Genomic DNA, 11,391 nt, shown 5'->3' on the forward strand with positions numbered 1-11,391 from the left:
AATTATATAATATTTTATTTTAAAGTATTTTATTTTTTTCTGTAATAATATTTTTTGCTCTTCTTAATAAGTTTAGTTTTTATATTAAATTTATTTGTGTATTGGTGGGCTTACATAAAATTTTATTTTTTTATTTCATGCTTATTGTGTAAAGGTTTTGCTTTTACCTTTTTATAAAGTTTCAAGCACATTCATTTTTTTCTTTTTTCCACAACACACGGTTAATGTAACTATCTATACAAAAACCAACAATTCCTCCCACATTATACATGAACCAACAATTCCCAGTTGATTGTTAGATGTTTACTAAGGTTTATTTTTAATTTCTAACATACAATCAATCAAGTGAGCAAAAGTTCATTTTTTAGTAATAAACAATTTTTTAGCGGTCATTCACTCTAAATGCATTGTCATGGCATGTTTACATATTCATCAAATTAAGTAAATTGCATATATTAAAAATAAACATTAACAATTTTCGCTAAGATATTAATAATCAACATCCCGCCGCAACGCGTGGGTTAGAGTCAACCCGTTTCAATACAAACCTCATATCTGCTGAACAAATATCGAGATATGAGATCGTGCAGATGAATGCTGCACAAATATTCTGAAGTTTTCAAAAGCTTCCGGGCCATCAATAGTAACCGGAAACGTTGTGTTCCTTCCGGTTTGTCTAGGGTAAGTTAGGCGGACTTGGCCTTCCTGCAGATCCAGAGCATCAAGCACATCATGTAGAAAGTCTACATACTCGAGTGCAAAGTTAACTTCAATTGCTTGGGCATCGTAGATATTCACAACGTACTCGTAACCCTCTCCAAGGGGTACCCATTCTCCACCCTGCACTAGAGGGATATTGACCGTATTTGCCATTGGCATTGCCATCTGTGAAATACATAAAAAAAACAACATATAAGTGTAGTTTTTATACTAGGTGGGGGAAAAAAGGCATGCATGGTTCTTATTTGCAGAAGGGGTTTGAATGGAGGAATTAATGGAGGTTTGGGTTAATGTAGAAATTAATTTTAACAAGATTCCCAAAAACGCTAAACCTAATTCGGAATTTATAAATGCAATAGCATACTAGCAATTACAATCGACCAAATTTATAAATTTTTACCTTGTGTTGCAATGGTAACTTGAAGATTTGTTCGGATGGTGATGGAGAAGATGAAAGTGTTAATAAGTTGTTTGAGAATTGGGAACTTAGACCATGCGTAATGGTTAAACATTATAATGCCCCCTCCATGGGGCGTTTTGCGCCATGTGGCAGCCCAGTCAGCAAGGGGCATTATACCATAAAATGGTGTAGTGGGGCATTATTCAAATAATGCCCATGCAATCATTTCCTAATTATTTTTTTTAATTTAAAACATAAAAAAATACAATACTAAAATATTAAAAACAGAACTTAAAAATAAAGAAAATAAAAATACAGAAAATAAAAAACAGAAAGTAAAATAAAAATACAGAAAATAATAAAGTTTAAAAGTATAGGGGCCTAAGTGTCAATATCAAAGTTTTAAAAAAAACCTTTCTTCTTCTTCATTCCCATTCTTCTTCCCTTCTGCAAACCCTGCAAACCCAGAAAATCCGGCCAAAAATCCGGCCAAAAATCCGGCCAAAAAATCCGGCCACAACCCCATCTCTCTCTCTAAACCCACATGTCCTCAATTGATTGGGCATTCAAACCATTGTTCAGCGTTTTTAAAACCACGCCACCACCATTTTTTTTCAAAAAAAACGCCCGGAAACGCCCCATGTAATGGGGGTTCCGGCGTTATCCGGCGTTTTTTTGCAAATTTTTTTAAAAAAAACGCCCCGTTACGGGGGGTCTTATGGTGGAGAAGCCCATCAGTGAAAGCTTGTAAATATAGACAAAAACATTGTACTTGGGGTTTTTTTTGCATACGTACGAAAACATTGTTCAAAGATTAAAGTTTTTTTGTCCTCTTATTATGAAAACACAATTTTCAAACCTGCCTAGTTTGACCAACATTATCACTCACTCTCTATATATCTGTCTATTCTATGAATCTCTATCTCACTACATAAACTTTATTAGGCCATGTGTATTCATAAAGCTTTTTTGGGGGTGTTATGCGACATGTGGCATGACACGTCAGCAAGGGGCTTTATGGGGCGTTATGAAATTTGAGGCCGTAGTCATAAAGCCCCTTTATCATCATTACTCAATTAATTTAATTTTCATTTTTTTAATTAATTTATAAGTTTTATAAAATTAAAAAACATTCCATTAAATAAAAAACAATACATTAAAGAAAAAAAAATTACACCTACAAAATAAATTTATTCTTCGGTTTCATTTTCGTTCTCTCCTTCTTCCTCTTCGTTTTCTCCAGCATCCAAACCTACGTCTTCAAAGTTCCCGTCTTCGAATTCCTCAACCTCTTCTTCCTCGGAATCTTCGTCGTGATCACTGTTGAATCGAATTGGGTGAATCGCCCAAGCATGCTCAACCAAATCCGCCTTCAACGTGTTATGTATTTCTCTAGATCGCAATAGCTGAGCATTTACGAGTCTCTCTTCCATTGTCGCTTGGGTTCCTTCGACTAAATCTTCGGGAATATAGTTTTGGCATATCGCTCTTCCATCATCCTCAATGATCATATTATGCAAAATGATGCAAGCATACATGGCCATTCGTATTCTATCCTTATGCCACATGCGACAAGGATTTCTGAGAAAATGTCATCGTTGCTGTAGAACCCCAAAACACCTCTCGATATCCTTTCTCGAAGACTCTTGTAATTTTTTAAAATACTTTCTTTTTTCATCGAACGTTTCAGAAAACGTTTTAACAATAATCGAATACTCCGGGTAGATACCATCGGCCAAGTAGTAGCCATGCTCGTAATCGTTCCCGTTTGCATGAAAACCGGCCTTTTGTATAGTTCCAGAAATGTAGCCCTCTATTAATGGTGAAGCCTCTAACGTATTAATATCGTTAAAACACCCGGCTACACCAAAGAAGGCCGACCAAACCCAAAGGTCGTATGACGCAACAGCTTGTAATACCAAAGTTGGCCCTTTTTGATCACCCCGCGTATGTTGACCTCGCCATGCGGTTGGACAATTATACCAACGCCATTGACGACAATCCAAGCTACCAATCATGCCGGGTATTCCATGCCTGTCACACCCCTAATTTCCACGTGTCACCGGTGGGCCCGGTGGGGGATTAACGTGACGTAGTTGATATCATCATAGTCAAACAACACAAATTATAATGCACAGAGGAAGCAAAGATAGATTTATTTCAACTTAATTTATTGTAATATTCGAGTATCACAAAATGTAGAAATAGAATCCACATGCAGAATCAAATAAAAAGGAAACTTCATTTCAACAGACTTCATGCATCCTAAGCTTGCGAGACTTCTATGGATGCTTAAGGAGTGACCAGCCTATTACGCGTAGTACCTGCACTTAGTCTTTTTGGAAAATACGTCAGTTTACACTGGTAAATACAATTTAATTGACTCATTTGAAAATGTTTAAAATTGATTTAAATGCTCGTGGCATAAAACTTTTTATAACTTGGGATAATTATTTGCTTAATAATCTTGTAAAAGAATTACATGTTCGTTCTGCGTTCAGTAGCCCGGGTCGTGCCGGGTTAAAGATTAATAGACACACCACTTAATATAATTCCGCCGCGAGACTTCTCTCGTACCGACGATTATACGTGTTGTACAGCACTACGGGTGTACGCCTACACCCGAGTGCTAAAGTCGTGGCCATTCTTCGAATGATGCCAAGGATATCCGGGACATGGTCATTAAGCCCCCAAAGGCGTTAAACAAACAAAACAGCATTTTTAAACGGGTTAATTTGACTGCACATAACCAAGACCGGTTAAGGTCAATTCCCCGACCAAGCGATATTTTATATACCGTACCCCAAGCCCGTATAGGGAAAATAAGTTAAACGTATTTACCTGAGCAAAGTATAAACCAAATATAACGAATGCACGTAGCTTTTACTGGGCTCCTAGATCTGGAAATTAAGGTTTTAATAACCTATTAGAATCCTAACGGGTCTTAAGCTTAGACCGGTTAGTTTTATATAAAGATTACGGTTTTAAACGCACAATAAGGCGAAGACCGTTTTAGAATGTGGTTTTGTCCCAACAAGCTTGCACACTTGTTTTATATGGGTAACATAATCACATTCTGGATTTTGAGACCAAAAAGATATGGTTTGACCCGTTTCGGCTAAAATGGCCAAACTAGTCACATAAGCCGATCCGAACGCGTATAATGCGTAACGAGTAACCATAAGAGTCAAATACAAGTTTTTGAAGTCAATATGCTTAAAATATGTTGTGATATCAGAATGATACCTTCCATTATGCCCCAAATGATTTTAAACCAAAACTATGCCTCATAAGGGCGTTTTGGTCATTTTATAAGGTGTAAAAGGGTTAAAATGATAACCTGAGTTACAGGTCTGATTAAATTAGTAAATATACTTAATTTACTAAGTTATAACAGTAGGGTATCAAATATATGTGAAATTTATCATCTTTAACCTTACGATGCTCCGGAGGGGCATTTTGGTAATTTCACATGTGCCTAAAAGGTCAATTCTGGAATTCTGAGTTTAAAACATTTGCCTACTGTTTAAAATATAAAAATTTACTAATTACATCAGTAGGTTCAATCCTTTAAGCTTAATAAGGTTCTAGTGCACACTTATGCGTTAAAAATGCCTAAAAAGGCGATTTGGAGCCATTTCCGGGTTTTCTGTAAAAAGCTGATATTTTTAATATTCCAGAAGGCTCAAAATAATTTATTTATCATAACAAATCAGTAGAAATTGGTTTGAGGTCAAAAGGTTTTGTAAAACTCATTTTATGGCTAAAAAGGGTAAAACCGACATAAACCGAATAAACCTTAGAACACTAAGTTATGCTCAGCCTAAAAATAAATAAAAATCTCCAAAAATCCCAAAATATTATTTTATAACAGTGGGTAAAAAGTTTGGTATAAAAATTTGGGTTTTGATAGGCTATACGTAATTTACGCCATTTAATTAGTAAAGAAGCTCTTATTTACGCTATTGAGCATAACTCTTAATCTAGACCTCAAACTGACTTCAAATTTTGTGTGCAAGTTTATAAATCAGTAGCTAAGATGCCTACCCTTTTACATTTTCAAAAATCACGTTTTAATGTCAAATGGGCATAATGGTCAACATATAAGCGATTAACGGAAACATGCATGTGAATAGGATATCTAATGAACCAAGTTGTATAATCTCAGAGAGTTATACTAACATGCAAATAGGTTCAAAAGAAGCTCTAAGGCAATCCTAATCTTGGCTTAAATGGGTCAGAACTGAAAGTCAAAGCAGAAGTCAAACTTTGCGACTTTCGGTTCCAAACCGAGCCTAAACTGAAAATTGTCGAGTTGAACATGTGGGAACATGTTCTTACATTAATTACCAAGTTATTTTAATGATCAAACCAGTTGCATGTACCCTACATTGCTAATTATGCATTAATTTGCAAATAACCTTTCTGTTGACTTTTTATAATAAGCTTTGACTCGACAATTAGCATAGTTAGAGTGGGAATCTGAAAATACCCTTTTAAGGGTTTGTTACCCACATAATTACCTACTTAAAGGTACTTTTAATTCGTGATTTGACAGAGCACATTTTAATTAATCACGAAGTCAAACCTTAATTACGACGGTTTGACTTTTAGCTAATTAACTAAGCTAAACGAATTAAGAAAGGTTAAGGACACTTACAAGAGTCCTAATTGTGCTTAGGGATCACTAAGAGAGGTGCTTGCTGTCGAGAGAGCTCCAGGAGTTGAGTTGTGAACTCTTTACAATTGAATGCACAAATGGTTACAACTAGTGGCTCTTATATAGATGTTCTGATGCAACAAGATGGTGCCAAACAAGTCTATAGGTGATCCCAGATGAGTCCAAGTGCCCCCTATGCATGAAATACCATTGGGGTAGCCCCTGGTATATAAAACAAGCTCTCAAAGTCGGTTATCAGGCCTGAAAGGGCAGCTGTCCACGTTTTCTGATGCTGGGAGTCTGATGCGGCCCGCCTGGGGTTACCAGGGGTTCTAATGCGGGCCGCCTGACCTGTCTGATCAGTCAACAAGTTTTCAAACTTTGCAATTTTGGTCCCTGGTCCTTTGTAACGTGGTTTTGAGCTTCTAAATTGCATTTCCAGCCTTCTAACTTGATTTTTAAGGGCCTTGGGACTTTTACTAACTTGGTTAAGTCCTTGACCAACCTTGTAACCACTCATAAGGCCATAGAATTCAATGTTGACGCTTTTAACCCCTCGAACACGAATTTGATCATAACTTTCTCATACGATAACGAAACTTTATGAAATTTTAACCACATATTCTAGTGAGTATATTTTACCATTACAAAGCTTCGGGTCTGCCAAAAGGTCACTCAGAGGTATACTTTGCACATGTTGACACTTTTAGCCCCTGTAGTTTGTAATTCCTCACTTTCCTTCATTGTTTAGCTTCGTATGATCCATGATTTATTCGTTGGAAGGTATAAACATTATGTAGGGCTATTTTAGAATATATTTATCCATTGTTGACACTTTGAACCCTTATATTCACATAGTTTCCCTGTTTGTCAACTTTAGTCCCTCCAAAGTATTCTTTCTCACGTTCAGAGCTTATGACACGTGTTTATACTTTATTGGACACAAATTTTTCAAGGTGTTACAATGCTTTTCTAGATGCACCTCATATATTTTTTGAAGGTCGTTCCAAATGGGGTTTCTCAAATAACGTTTTCCATATAACTGGCATATACCTAAAATATAATTTAATATACAAAAGTTTTACTAGTAAGCTACTAAAAAATAAATATATAAAAGTAAATAAATAAAAGAAAATAAAAATTACCATAGCAAAAATGTTCCAAGCAATCTCGGGTTGTTTTCTCCGCCATCTTCAAATACTCGTCGTTGATGTCGTACGTGTTTCCGTATGATAATACGCGTAAGGCGGATGTGACCTTTTGAATTGAGGTGAAGCCTAGATATCCTCGCGCGTCCGTTCTTTGCTTAAAGAAATCATACGTATTTTCCAAATCATTATTAATGCGCAAAAATAACCTTTGGCTCATCCGAAAACGTCGTCTAAAAACATTCGGTCCGTGAACCGGTGTCGCATCAAAATAGTCTTTCATCAAACGCTCGTTCGCGGCTTCACGATCTCGCAAGATATAGGTGCGTCGCAAGATGGGTCGTGGAGGGGGAGTAGGCCGAATGTGCTCAAATGCTTGTATCACAAAAGTACATGCACTCGTAACCGCTTCTTCCTCGGCCGCGTCTTCGTCGGGCGAAAAAAAATTTCGGTAAATTTCGGTGAAAGAATCTTCCGACGGGGAACCCATTTTTTTGAATAAGGTGAGACTAGCTTCAACACTTTTTTAAAAATATATAGAGAATGAGAGTGGTAATGTATTGAGTTGTTAAAAAAATGGAAGAGTAGGAAGGAATTTATAGTGTGAAAATTTAAAAAAATTGATTTTTTTTTAAATATGACCGTTGTCAAACGGTCAAAAAATCAAAAGAATCATCACATGGCGCCGCGAAAAACATAGCGCTTTTCTTTTTTTTTTTTTGGCATAGCGCCCTCCGTCCCGGTGTGGCCAGCGCCATAGCGGCGCTATGGGGGCTTTTCACGCCCCACTACGTATGCTCTTAGGGTAGTGGCCAGTGGGGTGATCACAACTAATAGAATTGTCACTCATAAATATCCAATCGAGTTTCACCATGTCATCAACCATTATTCTATCACTCACAAGCCTTTTTTAATGGCGGTGGCCGTCACTAGTGATAGAATTCCATCACTCACATTTTTTTTTAAATTAGAAATTAATAATAAAACACTAAATTATAAATTTCATTAAAATTAAAAAATAAATTACATAGCAAAATAAAAAACAACTAAACATTGGAAATGTGGGACTTGCTCGGGTTCGTCTTGCAACCTAAAGCGCGTCAGCTCGCCAAGATTCACTCCACCCTTGGGTCTTACGGGATTTTTCTTCGTACCCGAACCTCTTTTTTTCGAACCCGCACCTCTCTTGCTTGAACCTTCCATGTGTGTTGTAAAAATTTTTAGATTGAGGGGGAGAATTTTTTAAATGAAATGGAGAATTTTTTGATTTTTTGAAGTGAGTGAGGGGAATGGTTTGTGGATTTATATAAGACCACCCGTAGTGGGGCGTTTTTTTAAAAAAAAATTGAAAAATAACGCCTTAAAACGCCCATTCCCCCATTACAGGGGGCGTTATAAGGCGTGATTTTTTGAAAAGTTGCATTCTAGCGTTTTAAATATAACGCTGAAGTTGGGTTGTTGGATTTTTCTTTTGGCCAATGAGAAGGGGGACATGCACTGACAAAACAACTTTTTCAATAAGTTTTTTTTAATCCTTTTTAATGTTGACTAGCCAATGAGAAGGGGACATGCACATGACTATTTTGTTTTTTTTTTCTAATTGGAAGAGACGTTATTGGCATAATGCCCCACATTGGCATAATAGCCAATGAGAGGGGGACACCACTTTTACTATAATGCCCCAACGCTGACTAGGACGCCACATGTCGGATAATGCCCCATGGTAGGGGCATTATGTTAGTTCACCACTGCACATGGTCTAAAAACCTTCAAAAAAATAAAATCCCAACGTTCATAATTTTGCCAAACGGTCAAAAAGCAAACAATCATCTTCATTTTTCAACGCGTGTTCCTTTTAAAATTAGAAGTAAACACAGTTACACAATATCACTAATGATTCGATACCACCTACATATAGGGATGGCAAAAAAGCCCAAACCCGACGGGTATACTCGAAACCCGAAACATACGGGTCGGGTATACCCGAAGCCCGATGGGTATGGGTTTAAAAAGAGAAAAAATTCAGGTACGGGTACGGGATTTAGTGATACCCGCCCGATACCCGGCCCATTTACCCGAATAATACCCGAAATAATCATATTATAAATTTCCATACATATAAACTTACTACATGCACATATTACTATAGGACTAGTTCACTGTGCCTTGCTACAGTTTCTTTTAAATAAGTACTTGTCATTCTATCCGATGACTATGACTATTAGATTAGCAAAAAATGATAACTTTCAATTAGTGATCAATAATCACCCACATGACATTAAAAAAATTGGGTGTTTTTGGCAAGTTTTTGACCAAACTCGAAGTAATTTGCAACCACTTCCACATATATGACAACTGAGGAAAACTTAGCTTTTCATGTCTAATGGTATGAGCACAAGCCAGATAACTGACGTAACGTCTTCTCACTTCTTTTTAGCTGTATCTTTTCATTTTTCTCTTATCTCAATTTTTAAACAGTTGACCTGTTTGATGCTCAAACTGCAAGGATTTACCTTCATTTGTTTATAAACACACTCAACATATTATCTTCAATTGTTTCTGAACTCCATATTGATAGTAATCAACATAATCAAGAAGATCAACAAACAACCACAAATCAATCTCAAGAGCAAGGGAAACGAACTTATGATTCTATTTTGTCCCAACGGGTATTTTTAGGAAATTAACGGGTATACTTGATACCCGCGGGTATGCCCGATACCCGACGGGTAATTACCCGACAAATACCCGACAGGTAACGGGCCGAGTATGGGACAAAGAATTACAACCGGGTACGGGCCTGGGATTACCAATACCCGGCCCAAAACCGGCCCATTGCCATTCCTACCTACATAACATAAAATAAGCTACCACCCAAAATACATTATATCTCTTATACAAAAACCAACTCGCGTTGGTTAAAACAACTATAAACAACGCTTCAAACAAACGCCACGCACCGTTTCGGAAAAAAAAAAAAACGGCGCTAAACCAACGCACTGATCCAGAAAAGAAAAGGCATCGTTCCTAAAAATAAATAAACCACCGTCGGGACCTTACATTTGACAACCAAAGCGGCGCTAAAGCAACGCACCGTTCCGGAAAAAACATAAACAGTCGTGTCTCCTCCGACCCCATTGCGTCTACTCCGACCACCGTTTCCTCCCTTCGGTTGTACCGTTTCACACCCTACATAACCACCACAAAAAAAAAATCATGCAAAGTTATCACCCGTCCTAATTTCTTCAAGATGGCGCCAAGGATGTGCCCAGTCCTTTCAATTTACCCCCTTAATCGACCAAATTTGTAGTCTAGATAGCACCCAAAACATGTATGAATGTGATTGGTGTGATTGTTGGGTGAAAGTAGAAGAACTGAGATTTTTGGGGTTTCTGAGAAGGGGATTTAGGACGCCCTAGAAAATGCGTTTTCTTTAAAAGAGGGAAGTGTTAGATGTCATCGGGAAGATCGTTTCTTACCCTTTTTTAGAGTACGATGGCCGGAATATTTTGCGCCGAAAGATAAAAAGAACATTGAAAGTATTTTGCCGGTTGCAATTTGCAAGGGAGAACAAAAATCTTGAAACTATAATAATCCTGAAACCTATCTTTCACTTTACGTGAATTTATCAACCTATTATTACTTTCAGGTTTGCAGTAACTTTTTTACTTTTATGTGGTTGTAATTTATCCCTATTTATTAGTTTCAGGTTTGAGGAACTTTTTTTTTATTTGGTTGTTAATTTGTCATTCGTTTATTTATTTATTAGTTTCAAACAATTGTTCGATAGTTTGTTGTACTCCATGTTATTCTTTATTTATTTATTAGCTTTAAACAATTGTTTCTATGGTTATACTCTATATAAAATTCATGGGCAATAATGTTTTTCTTTGTGTTTTCAACATTCAAGTTTTAACATTTATACAAAAATATTTCACACTGAATTCAAATGTATTAGGTTATTATAGTCCTATATCAAACCATTATAACGTACGTACCTTAAGAAAGCGAATATCTGATCTCTAAGAGGCATTCCACTAATTATATAATATTTTATTTTAAAGTATTTTATTTTTTTCTGTAATAATATTTTTTGCTCTTCTTAATAAGTTTAGTTTTTATATTAAATTTATTTGTGTATTGGTGGGCTTACATAAAATTTTATTTTTTTATTTCATGCTTATTGTGTAAAGGTTTTGCTTTTACCTTTTTATAAAGTTTCAAGCACATTTATTTTTTTCTTTTTTCCACAACACACGGTTAATGTAACTATCTATACAAAAACCAACAATTCCTCCCACATTATACATGAACCAACAATTCCCAATTGATTGTTAGATGTTTACTAAGGTTTATTTTTAATTTCTAACATACAATCAAGTGAGCAAAAGTTCATTTTTTAGTAATAAACAATTTTTTAGCGGTCATTCACTCTAAATGCATTGTCATGGCATGTTTACATA

General features: G+C 36.3%; 1 long non-coding RNA gene across 1 annotated transcript; it reads right to left on the reverse strand.

Moving 5' to 3' along the window:
• Window positions 1-378: 378 nt before the first annotated feature.
• Window positions 379-1,295, reverse strand: LOC110879138. Its single transcript, XR_002558489.2, has 2 exons — window positions 1,121-1,295; window positions 379-885 (listed from the first exon to the last, which is right to left on the reverse strand). It is a non-coding gene; the product is annotated as an uncharacterized LOC110879138 (long non-coding RNA).
• Between the last annotated feature and the right edge of the window lie 10,096 nt (window positions 1,296-11,391).

Source organism: Helianthus annuus, chromosome 1 (assembly GCF_002127325.2).
Source record: "Helianthus annuus cultivar XRQ/B chromosome 1, HanXRQr2.0-SUNRISE, whole genome shotgun sequence".
Classification (NCBI taxonomy): domain Eukaryota; kingdom Viridiplantae; phylum Streptophyta; class Magnoliopsida; order Asterales; family Asteraceae; genus Helianthus; species Helianthus annuus.